The following is a 19,920-nucleotide window of genomic DNA, read 5'->3' as shown; positions in this document are numbered from 1 at the left end:
GGCAACTGATATAATCATAGCTATGGTTTAATTGTGCTGTATTCACTCCTAACCTCAAGTGAAGATGTTGAATGAGACCTTTAAGAAGTAAGTAGGTCCCACCATTTACCTGCAAATTTCCTGATTTCCTTATTTTTCATTGCTGAGTAATACTCCATTGTATAGATGTACCACAATTTCTGCATCCATTCTTCAGTTGAGGGGCATCTGGGTTGTTTCCAGCTTCTGGCTATTACAAATAAAGCTGCTACAAACATGGTTGAGCAAATGTACTTTTTGTGTACTTGAGCCTCTTTTGGATATATGCCTAGGAGTAAATGGTGGGACCTGGAAAGGATCATCCTGAGTGAGTTGTCCCAGAAGCAAAAAGACACACACGGTATATACTCACTCATATAGACATACAACATAGGACAAACCCACTAAAATCTGTGCATCTAAAGAAACTAAGCAAGAGAGAAAACCTAACTAAAACGCTCAATCCCCATCCTGAAAGGCAAAGAGGATGAACATCAGAAGAAGAAGAAAACAGGAAACAACCTAGGAACCTGCTACAGAGGGCCTCTGAAAGCAGCAGAAGAAAACAGGAAACAAACTAGGAACCTGCCACAGAGGGCCTCTGAAAGCCTCTGCCCTGCAGACTATCAAAGCAGATGCTGAGCCTGATGGCCAAATGTTGGGCAGAGTGAATGGAATTTTATGAAAGAAGTGGGAAATAGTAAGAGCTGGAAAGGACAGGAACTCTACAAGGAGAGCAACAGAAAAAGAAAATTTGAACACAGGAACTTCCCAGAGACTCATACTCCAACCAAGGACTATTCATGGACATAAGCTAGAACCCCTGCACAGATGTAGCCCATGGCAGTTCAGTGTCCAAGTGGGTTACATAGTCATGGGAAGAGGGACAGCCTCTGACATAATCTGATTGGCCTGCTCTTTGATCACCTCCCCCTGAGGGGGGAGCAGCCTTACCAGGCCACAGAAGAGGACAATGCAGCCACTTTTGATGAGAACTGATAGACTAAGATCAGAGGAAAGGAGAGGAGAGCCTCCCCTATCAGTGGACTTGGGGAGGGGCATGCATGCAGAAAGGGGAGGGAGGATGGATCGGGAGGGGAGGAGGGAGGGGCTTATGGGGGGATACAAAATGAATAAAGTATAATTAATAAAAAAAAGTTAAAAAAAAAGAAGTAAGTATTAACACAAGAGTGAGAGTTGGTATATAGCATAGTCACCTTTAGAGTTTGGACTCTACACTCATTTGCCTTTTCATTTCTCCACCATGTTCTTACATAGCAACAGGCCCTTACTGAATATGATCTCTAATCTTATCTAGGACTTTAGCTTCCACTGTATTTTTCTTTTCTTTCCTTTTAAAGATATATTTTGTTTTAATTTATATGTATGAGATAATGGTACATGCACATTCATGAAGATGCCCACAGAGGTCATAAAAAAGTTGCAGACCCCTTGAGCTAGAGTTTCAGATGGCTTTGAATCATTTGATACAGTTACTGGAAATGAGCTTTGCAAACACAAAAAGTGCTGTTAACAGATGAACAATTTTTTTGAACCCTACTTTTTCTATTACAAATTATTCAGTTTAAGTGTTTTTGTTACAGCAATTGAAATAACAAAGGCCTGAGAGGTCTAGTATGAAAGAGCATTGTAAATTTAAAATGTAAAAGTTATTTGCTGTAGTACCCTTCAATCTATTCATTTTCCTATTCAAGACTCAACCACACCTAGTTTCCTCATTAAAAATGAACATGGCTACTCAAATTTGTAACCCTATGTTAAGCTTTCAGAGTTCCTTGGTATGTATGTATATATATATATATATATATATATATATATATATATATATATATATGCAAAAAGAACAAAGATAGTCATTAAAGTTAAACTTTTGTATCTACTACTAAATGTAATTCACCTTCATTAAAAAAAGCTTCTTTTTACAGAAAATACAATCATAGAAATACTCAACTGGTAAAAATGAGAACAACTTCAATTGATCTGCATCACAATGTCTAAAAAAACAAACAAACAAAAAAATAACTCCAGGGAACATCATGAAAGAGGGGAGAGAAAGATTGTAAGAGCTACAGGGTCAGAAAATATACACAACACTGAATGGACTCAGCAGGTTTTGTTTACAGAAATGTGTGTGTGTGAGTGTGTCCAAGCAAATGTGTGCATATGTTATATAACAACAATTAAAGAATAAGGACCATGAATGAAGGAGTCACGAAACATAGAGGTATTGTAGGAAACGGACTAAACCTTAAAATGATGTAAAAACAGTACTAATATATGCAATTTTAAGTACATTTAATTATACAAACTGAAATTTTGATATAAATACATACTGAATTTTGAGTAAATTACATAGTACATGAATCATATTTCAATGAATCTACTATTAAAAAACATTATTACTGAAGGTTTCACAAACTGTTGCTTATATAACAGAATCTTGAAGGCAATGATGGAAAATCACTATCAGGTAAAAACAGAAATATAACTCAGTAGTGGAGTGCTTGCCTTATATGTGTAAGGCCCTAAATTGTATGCCAGCAAGGAGGGAAAGAAAAACAATAGACATAAGAACAACAACTATTACTCTACCAATTAACAGAAGATGAGACAGTACTATTTCAAGATCTGCTTAAAACTGTGTTCTCCTCATCTCACCAACATGCAGAAAGTATTAAATTTCATCATATCTTAGGCATGTCTTCAGGTATTATTTCAATTCTCATCCTAGAGGTAAAGGATATCAAGAGATGCAGTTCTTCCAAGTGCATGTCAGAGAAAAAAATACATGACTTTTTGTGTGTGTGTGTTGGAGACTTAAAGCTTATTTACTTTTTTTTATGGATTAGAAATTTGAGAAACGTAAAAACTTCGTCTGTAAAATATGGCATAAACTAATTTCTATTCCAACTCTAAACTGTACAGAACAGTATTTTCTTTTAAAGTTATGAAACAATGTGGCATAGAAATGTAAATCACAATAACAATTTTATTTGAATCATGTTGTGAAGCAAATATTGACAACTTTCTAAGTTAGATTCATGAATCATGTACCATCTCCACAAATTAGTTTCACATAATTCTCAGTTGGCCATGCAAATTTGTTATTATGCACACCAAGTCTTAAAACCCATATGACAAATGTTCCAAATATTTCCAAAAAATATTAATGCAAGCAAATGCAAGAATGTTTATTATCAGCATTATTATAAAAGTATAAAATAACCTATCAACTAATGCATAAACAAAAGATCATAGATTGAAATTACACTTCACTCTTACTGAGTTAATAATTTTCCAAAACATTATGAAACAGTGTTTATCATTGTACTCAAATTTTGTTGCCAGGGACTACAAAACAGTGTGGACCATAAAACAATGTAGGTGTTTGATTGTTTGTTTCTGTTTGTTTTTTGTAGTTTATGTTTTGTGAGGTTTTTTGTTTGTAGTTTGTTGTTGTTGACACTGCTGTTTTTTAAGGAAACTGTTTTGGGCTGATGGCTCAACGATTATGAGCATTTCCTGCTATTCCAGAGGAAATTGTATCCCTTTAAGATACCTGATAACTTTCTATAACACCATTTGTAGGGACCAAACATCTTCTCCTGGTTCTGTGTGCTGCTTAAGACCTGGTGCACATGCATAAGCTCAAACTCACTCACATGCACACATAATTTTTTAAAAGCGAGGTTGGAATTTAATTTGAAAATGAAAATTAGTTATTTTTAAACATTTGTTTTAGAATTTTCTGCTTTGCCAAGGTTATGTTGTTATGTTTTAACAGTGATACCTGCTTATGTTTACTGTTGGAAAATTAAATAAATAAAGTGAAATTAATAGAAAGAATTCTCAGTTTACACCTGATGTATAAGCTAATATTTCTTTCTGGATATTTAAGATAATACCTGCTCTAGTCTCTTGTGCAGAATCAAACAATTTTTTTTCCTTTTATTTATTTTTTATTTATTAAAATTTACTCATTTTGCATCCCAGCTGTGTCTCCATCTGTCATCTCCTCCCAATCCCATCCTCCCTCTTCTCCTCCCATGCCCTTCCACTGATAGGGAAAGGGTTCTTCCCCTTCCATCTGACCCTAGCCTATCAGGTCTCATTAGGACTGGCTGCATTGTCTTCCTCTGTGGCCTGGTAAGGCTGCACCCACCCTTCACGGGGAGGTAATCAAAGAACCAGCCACTGAGTTCATGTCAGAGACACCCTCTTACTAGGGAACCCACTTGGAGACTGAGCTGCCATCGGCTACATCTGTGCAGGGATTCTACGTTATTTCCATGTATAGTCCTTAGTTGGAGTATCAGTCTCAGAAAAGACCTCTGAGCTCCTTGTGAAGCTCCTGTCCTATCCAGGTCTTTCTCTCTCTTCTTTCATAAGATTCCCTGCACTCTGCCCAAATTTTGACTATGAGTCTCAGTATCTGCTTTGATACTCTGCTGGGTAGTCTTTCAGAGGCCCTCTGTGGTAGACTCCTATTCTATTTGTCTGTTTTCTTCATCTTCCAATGTCTATCCTATCACACAAATTTTTTTTTTTGCTCAACTTTTCAGTGTTATGTATTTGCTTATGAATATTGCCTTGAAATGATTCATCCATTTTTAAAAAGAGATTATTTGGCATCTATAAACATGAGGGCCCCCCCCCAAAATGAGGGTCCCTAGAAGGCATTTTGAGGATTTTCTTGTCAAAGAACACAATTCAAAAATGCTTTACATTTATCCAGACCATAGTAAGTTATCCCAGCTGGAAAACAAAACTATCCTCTCACTAATTACATCTTTTCATTACTGGGATAAAGTCCTGTTTGATGTAACACAGCTGTTTCAGTTAATGATAAGTTCAAATGTCCTATTTCAAAAGATGAAGGGCATTTAACACAATCCATTGTCCTTAGACTTATGTAAGCATGAAAAGAATGCATATCAACAGTCTTTTTTTTAATTTTATTTTTTTTTCTTATCAGTTACATTTTATTAACTCTGTATCCCAGCTGTGTCCCGATCCCTCATTCCCTCCCAGTTCATCCCTCCCTCCCTCATTTCCACAGTGCCCCTTTCCAAGTCCACTGATGGGGGGACCTCCTCCCCATTTATCTGATCCTGTTTTATCAGGTATCTTCAGGACTGGCTGAAAAGCCCTACTTTGTGTCCTAACAGGACTGCTCCTCCCTTGGGGGGTGGGGAGGCCAAAGAGTCAGGCATTGAGTTCCTGTTAGAAATAGTCCTTGTTCCCCTCACTATGGGAAACCAATTGGTTACTGAGCTACCACACGCTACATCTGAGCTGAGGTTCTAGGTTATATCCATACATGGTCCTTGGTTGAAGGTCAGTCTCTGAAAAGACCCTGTACCCAGATATATTTGGCCCTTGTGGAGCTCCTATCCTTTCCCCATCAGACTAACTTCCCTTGTTTCTTATAATTCCCTGTACTCTGCCAAAGGTTTGGTCCTGAGTCTTTGCTTTGACAACACTGCTAGTTAGAGTCTTTCAAATGCGCTCAGTAGACTCCTGTCAATGTTCAATGCACATCCCATCTGTCTTTCTAAACTAGGATTGATCATCTTACCCCATGTCCACTCTCTTGATTATCTTTTTTAGGTGTATAGATTTCATTATGTTTGTCATATCTTATAGGTCTATATAAGTGAGTATATACCGTGTTTGTCTTTCTCCTTCTGGGATATTGCACTCAGAATGATCTTTTCTAGATTCCACCATTTGCCTGCAAATTTCATGATTTCCTCCTTTTTGATTGTTGAGTAGTATTCCATTGTGTAAAAAATACCACAATTTCTGTACCCATACCTCCGTTGATGGACATCTGGGTTGTTTCCAGGTTCTGGCTATTACAAATAAATCTGCTATAAACATGGTTGAGCAAGTATCATTTTGTGTACTTGAGCAAACATTGGGTAAAGAGCTAGCAGTGGTATAGCTGGGTCTTGAGGAAGCACTATTCCTAATTGTCTTAGAAAGCGCCAGATAGATTTGCAGAGCGGTTGTACCAGTTTACATTCCCACCAGCAGTGGAGGAAGGTTCCCCTTTCTCCACAACCTCTCCAGCATGTGTTGTCACTTGAGTTTTTCATCTTGGCCATTCTGATGGGTGTAAGGTGATATCTCAGGGTCGTTTTGATTTACATTTCCCTGATGGCTAATGAGGTTGAGCATTTCTTTAAGTGTTTCTCTGCCATTCGATATTCCTCTGTCGAGAATTCTCTATTTAGCTCTGTTCCCCATTTTTTAATTGGATTACTAGGTTTACTGCTTTTCAGCTTCTTTAGTTCTTTGTATATACTGGATATTAGTCGTCTGTCAGATAAAGGGTTAGTGAAGATTCTTTTCCAATCTGTAGGCAGTCGTTTTGTTTTGATGACAGTGTCCTTTGCTTTACAGAAGCTTTTCAGTTTCATGAGGTCCCATTTATTGATTGTTGCTCTTAGAGCCTGTGCTGTTGGTGTTCTGTTCAGGAAGTTGTCTCCTATGCCAATGAGTTCTGGGCTGTTCCCCACTTTTTCTTCTAACAGATTTAGAGTATCTGATTTTATGCTGAGGTCGTTGATCCACTCGGACTTTAGTTTTGTGCAGAATGATAAATATAAATCTATTTTCATTTTTCTGCATGTGGACATCCAGTTGGACCATCACCATTTGTTGAATATGCTGTCTTTTTTCCATTGAATGGTTTTTACTTCTTTGTCAAAAATCGAGTATTCATAGGTGTGTGGGTTTATTTCTGGGTCTTCTATTCAGTTCCATTGATCCTCCTTTATGTTTTTATGCCAACACCATGCAGTTTTTATTACTATTGCTCTGTAGTACAATTTGAGATTGGGGATGGAGATACCTCCAGATGATTGAGTGTTGGACTTTGTCAAATGCTTTTTCAGCATCTAAGGAGATGATCATGTGTTTTTTCTTCTTCAGTTTGTTTATGTGGTGATTACATTGATGGATTTCCGTATATTGAACCACCCTTGCATGCCTGGGATGAAGCCTACTTGGTCATGGTGGATGATATCTTTGACGTGTTCTTGGATTCAGTTTGCAAGTATTTTATTGAGTATTTTTCCGTCAATGTTCATAAAAGAGATAGGTCTGAAGTTTTCTTTTTTTGTTGGGTCTTTGTGTGGTTTAGGTATCAGGGTGACTATCGCTTCATAGAATGAGTTCGGTAATGTATCTTCTGTTTCTATTTTATGGAATAGTTTGAGGAGAATTGGTGTGAGCACTTCTTTGAAGGTCTGGTAGAATTCTGCGCTGAAACCATCTGGCCCAGGGCTTTTTTTGGAGGGAAGACTGTGAATGACTGCTTCATTTTCATTGGGGGATATAGTGCTATTCAGTTTTTCTACCTGATCTTGACTTAATGTTGGAAGATGGAATCTATCAAGAAAATTGTCCATTTCATTTAGGTTTTCAAATTTTGTGGTGTATAGGCTTTTGTAGTATGACCTAATGATTGTTTGAATTTCCTCAGTGTCTGTAGTTTTGTCACCCTTTTCATCTCTGATTTTGTTGATTTGGATAGCTTCTCTCTGCTTTTTACTTAGTTTGGCTAAGGGTTTGTCTATCTTGTTGATTTTCTCAAAGAACCAGCTTTTTGTTTCATTGATTCTTTGAATAGTTTTATTTGATTCTAATTGATTGATTTCAGCCCTGAGTTTGATTATTTCCAGCTGTCTGATCCTCTTGGGTGTATCTGCTTTTTTTATTTTCCTAGGGTTTTCAGTTGGGCCATTAAGTTGTTTGTATGTGATGTTACCAATTTCTTTTTGCAGGCACTTAGTGCTTTCAATTTTCCCCTGAGCACTGCTTTCAATGTGTCCCATAAATTTGGGTATGTTGTGCCTTCATTTCATTGAATTCTAGGAAGTCTTTAATTTCTTTCTATATTTCTTCCTTAACCCAGCTGTCATTGAGTAACAAGTTGTTCAGTTTCCATGTGCATGTCGGCTTTTTGTTATTTCTGTTGTTGTTGAGGTCCAGCTTTAGTCCATGGTTGTCAGATAGAATACAAGGGATTATTTCAATGTTTTTGTATCTGTTGAGGCTTGCTTTATGACCAACTATATGGTCTATTTTGAAAAAGGTTCCATGCAGTGATGAAAAGATGGTATACTCTTTTGAGTTTGGATGAAAAGATCTATTAGGTCCATTTGACATCTATTAGGACAATTTGATTTAGGGTCTCTGTAAGTGTTTTTATTTCCCTATTTCTTTTCTGTCTAGTTGATCTGTCCCTTGGTGAGAGTGGTGTGTTGAAGTCTCCCACTATTAGGGTATTAGGATCAATGTGTGATTTAAGCTTTAATATTGTTTCATTTACGAATGTAGGTGCTCTTGTATTTGGGGCATAGATATTCAAAATTGTGTTGTCCTCTTGGTGGATTTTTCCTTTGATGAGAATATAGTGGCCCTCCTTATCTTTTTTTATTAACTTGGGTTGAAAGTCTATTTTATTAGATATTAGTATGGCTACTCCAGCTTGTTTTCTGGAACCATTTGCTTGAAAACCATTTTTCCAGCCCTTTATTCTGAGGTAGTGTTTATCTTTGTTGCATAGGTGTGTTTCTTGGATGTAACAGAATGTTGGATCCTGTTTCCGCAACCATTCGGTTAGTCTGTGTCTTTTTATTGGGGAGTTGAGTCTGTTGATGTTGATCAAAACTAGTGACCAACAATTGTTACTTACTTTAGATGTGGGGTTGGTGGTGTCACTGAGTTTCATTGCTTGTATTCTTTTGTTTTTTGTTGTTGTTGTATAATCTATTTTCTCTGTTTCCTTCGATGTAGTTGTTTCCTTTGGTTTGGAGTTTCCCTTCTAGTAACTTCTGTAGAGCTGGGTTACTATGTAGATATTGTTTAAATTTGGTTTTGTCAGGGAATATTTTGAATTCTCCGTCTATGTTGATTGAAAGTTTTGCTGGGTATAGTAGTCTGGGTTGGAATCTGTGGTCCCTTAAGGACTGTATGATTTCTGTCCAGGTCCTTCTGCCTTTCATAGTTTCTGTTGAGAAATCTGGTGTGATTCTGATAGGTCTACCTTCATATGTTACTTGGCCTTTTTCCCTTGCTGCTTTTAGAATTTTTTCTTTGTTCTGTAGGTTCAGTGTTTTGACTATGATGTGACCTGAATAATTTTTTTTCTGGTCTAGTCTACTTGGTGTTCTGTAGGCCTCTTGTATGTTTATGGTCATCTCCTTCTTTAAGTTGTAAAGTTTTCTTCTATAATTTTCTTGAAAATATTTTCTGGACCTTTGAGCTTGTTGTCTTCTTTTTCTTCTACTCCTAATATTCTTAGATTTTGTCTTTTCATGGTGTGCTTGATTTCTTGGATGTTTTGTGTTTGGAACTTTTCTGATTTTATTTTTTCTTTGAGAGACATGTCAATTTCTGCAAGTGTATCTTTGGCTCCTGAGATTCTTTCTTCCATCTCTTGTATTCTGTTGGTGATGCTTACCTTTGTAGTTCTTGATCTTTTCTCTATGTTCTCCAGCTCCTGGTTTTTCTCTATTTGTGTTTTCTTTATTGATTCTAATTCTGTTTTCATGTCTTGCACCATTTCCTTCATCTGTTTGAATGTGGAGTCCTAGTTTTCAGTGAAGGCTTCTATTTTTTTGTCTGTTTCCTCTCTATGTATCACTATTTGTGCCTCTACTTCTTTAGGTATAATTGCCTGTATTTCTATGAGAGCTTTGTTTATTTCTTCTTTATTTGCCTTCATTTGTGTGGACATTTCTTTGAGAGCTTTGTGCATTTCTTCTTTTTTTGCCTCAATTTTCATGGTCATTTCTCTGAGAGCTCGCTTTGTTTCCTCTTGGTTAGTCTCAATTTCTTTGGTTATTTCTCTGAGGGCTTTGTTCATTTCATCTTTATGGGTCTCTAATAGCTGGAGAAACATAGTTTTGAGGTCGTTTTCTTGTATATCTAGTGAATTGAAGTGTCCATTGTTTTGTAGGGTTGCTGGTGAGGTCATTATGTCATGATTTTTGTTGGGAGTGTTCTTACGTCTGCCTCTAGCCATCTGGTTATTTATAATCCTCACTGTTCGTTCCTTGAGATTGTAGTTCGGGCTATGATCGTCTCTTTCTGTTTTCTGGACTGTTTTTTCAGGAAGATGAGAGAGGTTCACTGGTTTGGGAGTGTGCACTGTGGTTTCAGTTTTGCCTAAGTAAGGAATGTGACACTGGTGCTATTCGCGTGCACTTTTAGCCGGCGCAGTGTGCATGCGCGGATTCTCTGACTATTGCAGTGGCCTGCAAGCCACTATTACACAGTTCTTACTGAGATCCAGGGATTGTTTGCCTGTATTACACTGGTGGACCCACAAGGATGAGGCTTCAACGTTGGGGTCACTATCCCAAGAATCCCTATGATGCCCACACTAGGGGTGTGGGTGGCAGGGATCTCATCTGGTTGCTTCTGTGGAGAGGCCCTGGGTCTGGGGCAAACTCTCCCTAGAAGGCTCACTCACTCTCATGCAAGACCACTTGGAATGCACAGGGGTTCCCTTTGCTCTCTACTCTTTGATTTGTTCCTGCTGCAGGAAATTCGCGGGTAGGCTAACAGTCAGCTCTGTGACACTGTGGCCGCTGGACTCGTTGTCCATCTTTCCTGTGTGCTGCCTCTCTGTCCTTTCCCTCTGCCAGGAGAGGTTATTTTGACTGGTCCCAGGGTGGCGTGGGAAAGAGTTAGGTTGAGTGTTCTCAATCCCAGATCCCGGGCCCCAGATCTCTCTGCCAGAAGAAGCCTGGCAGTAGAACCTATGTTTGCTGATTCTGAGAGAATACCAGGTAAGGTTGAGTGTCCTCAGATCCAGAGCTTTGGTTTCTCTGCTAGGGTCCGCTGGGTGAGCTGGAGAGAGGGTGTTGTGTCCTTGGCAAGCTGCCTCTCTGTCCTTCCTCTCTGACCTTCCCCTCTGCTAGGGCAAGCTTATGGCGGTGCTCTCAGGGAAGTGCCAGAAGTGGTTGGGACTTCTCAGTCCAGATCCTGAGCCGGGGTTTCTCTGCCAGGGGTCAGGGGGGTGGGGGGCGCTGGTGATAGGACTTGGTGCAAGACCTTATTACGCTGGACCCAGGATAATCTCAGGACTTGTAAAATGACCACTGTCCCAGATTCAGAGCTGAAGTTTGTTTGCTAGGAGCCGCTGGCAGCACTGGAGTTCTGGCACTGTGAAGCTGCTGTGTGCCTCTTTATCCTTCAGCTCTGCTGTGGCAGGGTTATGGCAGCGTTTGGGTGAGTGCCTGAAAGGATTAGGTTTTCTCAGCCCTGATCTTGGGTTGGGGTCCAGACAATGTGGTCTGTGGCAGATTCTGCTGGACGCCTCCTGCCTCCTCTGAAGAGGGAGTAAGGATTTTGAGCTGGGTGTGCAGCTGCTCCCCACGTGTGGTGGGAGCTCCGTTGTGATGGTGACAGGTACCCGAGGTCAGCGAGACCTTCTAGGGAAAAACTGGGTGACCCGTGATCAGTCTCGCAACTTTGCTTCCCAGTGGGTTTTTTTTTTTTTGCGACTGGGACTCCCAGTCTCTGGCACCGTTGTGCCCTCCAATCAGCCTGGGAAAGTGATCGGGACACACGGGCTTATGGCACCAGCCCTGAGACCCAGAGCCCGCGTTACCTGGGATTTCTTCCGGGTTCTGGCTGGGCAGCCAAGAGTGGACCTGAGCGATTCCCATGCCGTGGGAGCCGCTCTTACCTGGGAAACACGATAGCTGTTGTTTTAGGGCCCAGAGTTCAGTCTCCTGGTCGCTGCACGGGGTGTGTTGTCCAGCTTCTCAGACACAGTGTTCTCCCGGCGCCGACATCTTGCCCCCCCAACATTCTTATTATAAGAAGCTTTTGCTAAATGTTAATTTTGTTATTTATTTATTTATATTATAAGTTACATTTATTAACTCTGTATCCCAGCTGTATCCCCTCCCTCATTCCCTCCTGATCTCACTCTCCCTCCCTGATCTCCTCCCTGCCCCTTTCCAAGTCCACTGATAGGGAAGGTCCTCCTCCCCTTTCATCTGACCCTCTTTTATCAGGCATCTTCAGGATTGCCTGGAAAGTCCTCCTCTGTGGCCTTGTACGACTGCTCCTCCCTTCGGGGGGGGGGGGTGGTGGTCAGGAGCCCGTCATTGAGTTCATGTCAGAAATAGTCCCTATTCCCTTTTAAGGAAACCCACTTGGTTACTGAGCTACCACGGGCTACATCTGAGCAGAGGTTCTAGGTTATTTCCATACATAGTCATTGGTTGGAGTAACAGTCTCATCTAAGTCCCCTGTGCCTATATATATTTGGTCCTTGTGGAGCTCCTCTCCTCTCCAAGTCATATTAACTCCCCCTTCTTTCATATGATTCTCTACACTCTGCTGAAGGTTTGGTTATGAGTCTTAGTATCTGCTTTGATACACTGCTAGGTAAAATCTTTCGAGGCCCTCTGTGGTAGGCCCCTGTTATGTAACTTGTTTTCTCCTATATCCAATGCCCATCCCATTTGTCTTTCTAAGTGAGGATCGATCATCTCACCCTGGTCTTCTTTCTTGTTTATCTTCTTTAGGTATATAGATTTCATTATGTTTATCATATCTTATAGGTCTAAATTTGTTTTAAGAAACATTCTTTAATGTGTCTGTTTCCCCTATAAAAATCATGTATTTGAAAATGTCATTTTATCCCATAAGGATGTGCAGAAACCTTATTTATATCCAAATTATGACTGATCTTCTATGCAGTAATTTCTACATGGGAATCTATTATTTACCAAAACACACTGATTCATTATTTACTTTTCTCCCATGTCCTAAATATTTGTTCACATGGCACAAGTTTTATTTGCACCATTCTTTCTTGATAACTTAAATCTCAGTCTACAAACTAACAACATCACATCAAAGCTATGCTTTAGCAAGAAAGGAAAGGAAAGTCCACAAAGCAAGAAAAGAAAGAAAATACCACAGAACAAAATTTAGTAAACATAATTTATAAAACTGAATGCAAGTGGTAAAAAAATTGTGAAAGAAATTTCCAAAACGTAGTTATTGAGCAATAATTAATCAATAAGAAAATGACCCAGATAGAGATTCGGGGCGGAGCCAAGATGGCGACTAGCACACACAGTTTCCGAGCTGTGGAAGAGATAAAGTTCTGAGCTGATGTGTGGAAGAACTTCTGAAGCCAGGGAAACAACGGAGAGACTTTCTAAACAACAGGGAACATCGCAGGAGGTGAAAACCTTGGTCTCGGGTCACCCACGGACTTGATTGGGGAAGGTGAGAAACGATCCTTTGATCTCTCGGCACTCCCCTCCCCCAGACCTCCCTCCTCCTCGGCACAGGCACAGCCGACTCGCCTTTCTCAGCGCAGACCTAACTGCCTGGGGCCTGCAGCCACTGAGGCGGAGCCCCAAGCCCTTTATCGGCAAAGGCCAGCAGTACTGTGTCTCGGAGCCCCAGATTCACTCGCGGTGGCTGCACCATCCTCCCAGGGCCCGAGTCTGCTAGACGCCATACTAGCTCCGCAGGAGCGCCATCACCGACGGTACGGCCCGCCCAATCCCACAGTGACAGAGAATACGCGATATACTCACCAAAACCAGACAAAAACGCCATACAAGCTAGACACACCAGGCGCTGGGCCTCCGAAGCTTGGAGAGAACAGTAAAGAGACCCCAGGACTTCCCAGAAAGCATCTGGACTAGCAACCCAGTCTCCAGTTACAGAGGGACTTTCTAACCTGGCGGCAGAGCAGCACTGAGCTGGCGGGGCACATCAGCCCTCCAGTTTAAGACTAACCAGGGCCAAACCAGAGAACAGAAAGGCTGGTTACCCCGATTCCCACTGACGTGACCACCCTGAAATCTCCAGCTGCAGCAAGACCTCATAACCTGGCAGTGACAGCAGCACGGAACTGGCGGAGCACATCAAAGAAGCAGGGCCAAACCAGAGAACAGAGAGCCCAGATACGCCAATTTCTGCCAAGTGTCCTGCTTGTAAGTGAGTGCACCCTTGAGAATCTGCAGCTCCACTGATCCTGGGTTCTGCTAAAACAGAAGCCAGGCATCGAACCCCCTCCCACCCATATACCCACTTTGGGAAACAGAGGGGCACTTGGAACATTGAAGTTCCTGCTCTGTGGGTCTAATTGAGGAGTTAAGGCAGTTAATGCCAGAAATTGCGCTGCGATCATCACTAGCGCCTGCGACATATACATTGCAGAGCCCCTCCCACACACTCAAGGGTTCAACATTAGCCATCACTCTGTCCCTCGAGACACACGCCCACACCCACTTACACACACACACACATATACACACACACGCACGCACGCTTGCATTTGCCTCTGTTTGCGCCTGCGTACTTTCCTCCCACAGGTACAGCTAGTCCTCAGCATACGCTAAGGACACGGGACCTCTCTGAACTTCCTGAAGAATTCTCCAGACTCGAGAGAGAGACAGTACCAGTCTGATCGGCAGAATCCAAAAACAAACAGGGAAGGTCTCAGACAAGCCAATGGCCAGGGGTAGGCGAAAGAACACTTCCAACATAAATCAGGACATCATGACTTCACCAGCAAACCCCAAAATCGATGGATACTCCAATTCATCAGAAGCACAGGAAAATGACCTTAAAGCCATGCTTGCTCAATTATTTGAGGCTTATAAGGAGGAAATGAACAAATCTTTCAAAGAGTTGGCCAGTCAATTGGAGGTAAAGAAAGAAGAAATAGACAAAACCCTTAAAGAAACACAGGCAAACATAGCCAAACAAATAGAGGCACAAGTAGAGAAAAAATTAGTGGCATACAAAAAGGAAATGAACAAAGAAATAGAGTCCATCGTAGAGAGACAGGAATCCAAATTCAAACACATAAAAGAAATGGTGCAAGGCATGAAAACAGAATTAGAATCAATAAAGAAAACACAAAATGAGAAAACTCTTGAGCTGGAGAACTTGGAGAAAAGATCAGGAACCACAAAAGTAAGCATCACCAACAGAATACAAGAGATGGAAGAGAGAATCTCTGGAGCTGAAGACACACTTGCAGAAATTGATACTTCTCTCAAAGAAAAAGTAAAATCAGAAAAATTCCAATCACAAAATATCCAAGAAATCAAGGATGCTATGAAAAGACAAAATCTAAGAATAATAGGAATTGATGAAAAAGAAGACTCCAGGCTCCAAGGTCCAGAAAATATTTTCAAAAAAATCATAGAAGAAAATTTTCCCAACTTAAAGAAAGAGATGTCCATAAATATACAAGAGGCCTACAGAACACCAAATAGACTAGACCAGAAAAGAAACACATCACGTCACATCATAGTCAAAACACTAAATCTACAGAACAAAGAAAAGATATTAAAAGCAGCAAGGGAAAAAGGCCAAGTAACATATGAAGGTAGACCTATCAGAATCACACCAGACTTCTCATCAGAAACTATGAAAGCCAGAAGGGCCTGGGCAAGCATCATGGAGACTCTAAGAGATCACAAATGTCAACCGAGACTACTATACCCTGCAAAGCTTTCAATCAACATAGATGGAGAAAACAAAATATTCCATGACAAAACTAAATTTACGCAATATCTATACAGCAAACCAACCCTACAGAAGATACTAGAAGGAAAACTCCAATCCAACGAAAACAAATTCACCCAAGAAAACAGGGCATACAGATAACATCCCAACAAAAATGAAAAGAAAACAAGCAATGAAACAAGGTAAGATCATCGACTCCATTACAAAAGGAACTAACATGCATTGGTCAATATTATCTATCAATATTAATGGACTCAACTCACCAATAAAAAGACACAGGCTAACAGAATGGTTACGGAAACAGGACCCAACATTCTGTTGCATCCAAGAAACACACCTATGCAACAAAGATAAACACTACCTCAGAGTAAAGGGCTGGAAAAATGTTTTTCAAGCAAATGGTTCCAGAAAACAAGCTGGAGTAGCCATCCTAATATCTAATAAAATAGACTTTCAACCCAAGTTAATCAAAAAAGATAAGGAGGGCCACTATATTCTCATCAAAGGAAAAATCCAACAAGAGGACATCACAATTTTGAATATCTATGCCCCAAATACAAGAGCACCTACATTCGTAAATGAAACAATATTAAAGCTTAAATCATACATTGATCCTAATACCTTAATAGTGGGAGAATTCAACACCACACTCTCATCAAGGGACAGATCAACCAGACAGACACCAAATAGGGAAATAAAAGCACTCACAGAATCCCTAAATCAAATGGACCTAATAGATGTCTACAGATCTTTTCACCCAAACTCAAAAGAGTACACCTTCTTTTCAGCACCACATGGAACCTTCTCCAAAATAGACCATATATTTGGTCACAAAGCAAGCCTCAACAGATACAAAAGGATTGAAATAATCCCTTGTATACTATCTGACCACCATGGACTAAATCTGGACATCAACAACAACAGAAACAACAAAAAGCCGACACGCACATGGAAACTGAACAACTTACTACTCAATGACAGCTGGGTCAAGGAAGAAATAAAGAAAGAAATTAAAGACTTTCTAGAATTCAATGAAAATGAAGGCACAACATACCCAAATTTATGGGACACATTGAAAGCAGTGCTCAGAGGAAAATTTATAGCACTAAGTGCCTACAAGAAGAAATCCGTAACATCACATACAAACAACTTAATGGCCCAACTGAAAAACCTAGAAAAAAAAGAAGCAGATACACCCAAGAGGAGCAGACTGCTGGAAATAATCAAACTAAGGGCAGAAATCAATCAATTAGAAACAAATAAAATTATCCAAAGAATCAATGAAACAAAAAGCTGGTTCTTTGAGAAAATCAACAAGATAGACAAACCGTTAGCCAAACTAACTAAAAAGCAGAGAGAAACCATACAAATCAGCAAAATCAGAAAGGAAAATGGGGACATAACTACAGACACTGAGGAAATCCAAACGATTATTAGGTCATACTACAAAAGCCTATATGGCACAAAATTTGAAAATCTAAATGAAATGGATAACTTTCTTGACAGATTCCATCTACCAAAATTAAGTCAAGATCAGGTAGAAAGACTGAATAGCCCTATATCTCCCAAGGAAATTGAAGCAGTCATTAACAGTCTCCCCTCCAAAAAAAGCCCTGGACCAGATGGCTTCAGCGCAGAATTCTACAAGACCTTCAAAGAAGTACTAACACCAATTCTCCTCAAACTATTCCATAAAATAGAAACAGAAGGAACACTACCAAACTCATTCTATGAAGCCACAGTCACTTTGATACCTAAACCACACAAAGATCCAACAAAAAAAGAGAACTTCAGACCTATCTCTCTTATGAACATTGATGCAAAAATACTCAATAAAATACTTGCAATCCGAATCCAAGAACACATCAAAGATATCATCCACCATGACCAAGTAGGCTTCATCCCAGGAATGCAAGGGTGGTTCAACATACGGAAATCCATCAATGTAATCCACCACATAAACAAAATGAAGGAGAAAAACCACATGATCATCTCCTTAGATGCTGAAAAAGCATTTGACAAAGTCCAACACCCATTTATGTTTAAAGTCTTGGAGAGATCAGGGATACAAGGCACATACCTAAAGATAGTAAAGGCAATATACAGCAAGCCTATAGCCAACATCAAACTCAATGGAGAGAAACTTAAAGCAATCCCACTGAAATCAGGGACAAGACAAGGCTGCCCACTCTCTCCATATCTCTTTAACATTGTACTTGAAGTCCTAGCCAGAGCAATAAGACAACTAAAGGAGATCAAGGGGATACAAATCGGAAAGGAAGAGGTCAAAGTGTCACTATTTGCAGATGATATGATAGTATACATGAGCGAACCCAAAGATTCAACCAGAGAACTTCTTCAGCTGATAAACACCTTCAGCAAAGTGGCAGGATACAAAATCAACTCAAAAAAATCAGAAGCCCTCTTGTATACCAAAGACAAAAAGGCCAAGAAAGAAATTAGGGAAACAACACCCTTCACAATAGCCACTAATAACATAAAGTACCTTGGTGTGACTCTAACCAAGCAAGTGAAAGACCTGTTTGAGAAAAACTTCAAGTCTTTGAAGAAAGAAATTGAAGAAGATCTCAGAAGATGGAAAGATCTCCCGTGCTCATGGATTGGTAGGATTAACATTGTGAAAATGGCCATCCTGCCAAAAGCAATTTACAGATTCAATGCAATTCCCATCAAAATACCAACTCAATTCTTTACAGACCTTGAAAAAAAGATTCTCAGCTTCATATGGAGAAACAAAAAACCCAGAATCTCCAAAACAATCCTGTACAACAACAGATCATCTGGAGGTATCTCCATTTCCGATCTCAAGCTGTACTACAGGGCAACAGTAATAAAAACTGCATGGTATTGGCATAGAAACAGAAAGGAGGATCAATGGAATCGCATAGAAGACCCAGAAATAAACCCACACACCTATGAATACTCAATATTTGACAAAGAAGCCAAATCCATTCAATGGAAAAAAGACAGCATCTTCAACAAATGGTGCTGGACCAACTGGATGTCTACATGCAGAAAAATGAAAATAGACCCATATTTATCACCCTGCACAAAACTAAAGTCCAAGTGGATCAAGGACCTCAACATAAAACCAGATACTCTAAATCAGCTGGAAAAAAAAGTGGGAAACAGCCTAGAACTCATTGGCACAGGAGACAACTTCCTGAACAGAACACCAACAGCACAGGCTCTAAGAGCAACAATCAATAAATGGGACCTCATGAAACTGAAAAGCTTCTGTAAAGCAAAAGACACTGTCATCAAAACAAATAGACAGCCTACAGATTGGGAAAGAATCTTCACCAACCCTTTATCTGACAGAGGGCTAATATCAAGTATATATAAATAACTAAAGAAGCAGAAAAGCAACAAACCAAGTAATCCACTTAAAAAATGGGGAACAGAGCTAAACAGAGAATTCTCGAAAGAGGAACATCGAATGGCAGAGAAACACTTAAAGAAATGCTCAACCTCATTAGCCATTAGGGAAATGCAAATCAAAACGACCCTGAGATTTCACCTTACACCCATCAGAATGGCCAAGATGAAAAACTCAAGTGATAGCACATGTTGGAGAGGTTGTGGAGAAAAGGGAACCCTCCTCCATTGCTGGTGGGAATGTAAACTGGTTCAACCACTCTGGAAGTCAATCTGGCGCTTTCTCAGACAACTAGGAGTAGTGCTACCTCAAGACCCAGCTATACCACTCCTAGGTATATACCCAAAATTTGCTCAAGTACACAACAAGGACATTTGTTCAACCATGTTCGTAGCAGCTTTATTTGTAATAGCCAGAACTTGGAAACAACCCAGATGTCCATCAACGGAGGAATGGATACAGAAATTGTGATATTTTTACACAATGGAATACTACTCAGCAATCAAAAAGGAGGAAATCATGAAATTTGCAGGCAAGTGGTGGGATCTAGAAAAGATCATTCTGAGTGAAGTATCCCAGAAGGAGAAAGACAAACTTGGTATATACTCGCTTATATAGACCTACAAGACATGATAAACATAATGAAATCTACACACCTAAAGAAGATAATCAAGAAAGTGGACACAGGCGAAGGTGATTAATCCTCATTTAGAAAGACAAATGGGATGTGCCTTGAACTTATGACAAGAGTCTACCACAAAAGGCATCTGAAAGACTCTACCTAGCAGTGTTTCAAAGCAGACACTAAGACTCATAACCAAACCCTCGGCAGAGTGCAGGGAATCATATGAAAGAAGGGAAGTTAGTATGATATGGAAAGGATAGGAGCTCTACAAGGACCAAATATATCTGGGCACAGGGTCTTTTCTGAGACTGAAACTCAA

This window comes from Psammomys obesus, unplaced genomic scaffold (assembly GCF_907164565.1).
Source record: "Psammomys obesus unplaced genomic scaffold, mPsaObe1.curated_primary_1811, whole genome shotgun sequence".
NCBI lineage: Eukaryota > Metazoa > Chordata > Mammalia > Rodentia > Muridae > Psammomys > Psammomys obesus.
This window is presented reverse-complemented; position numbering follows the sequence as displayed.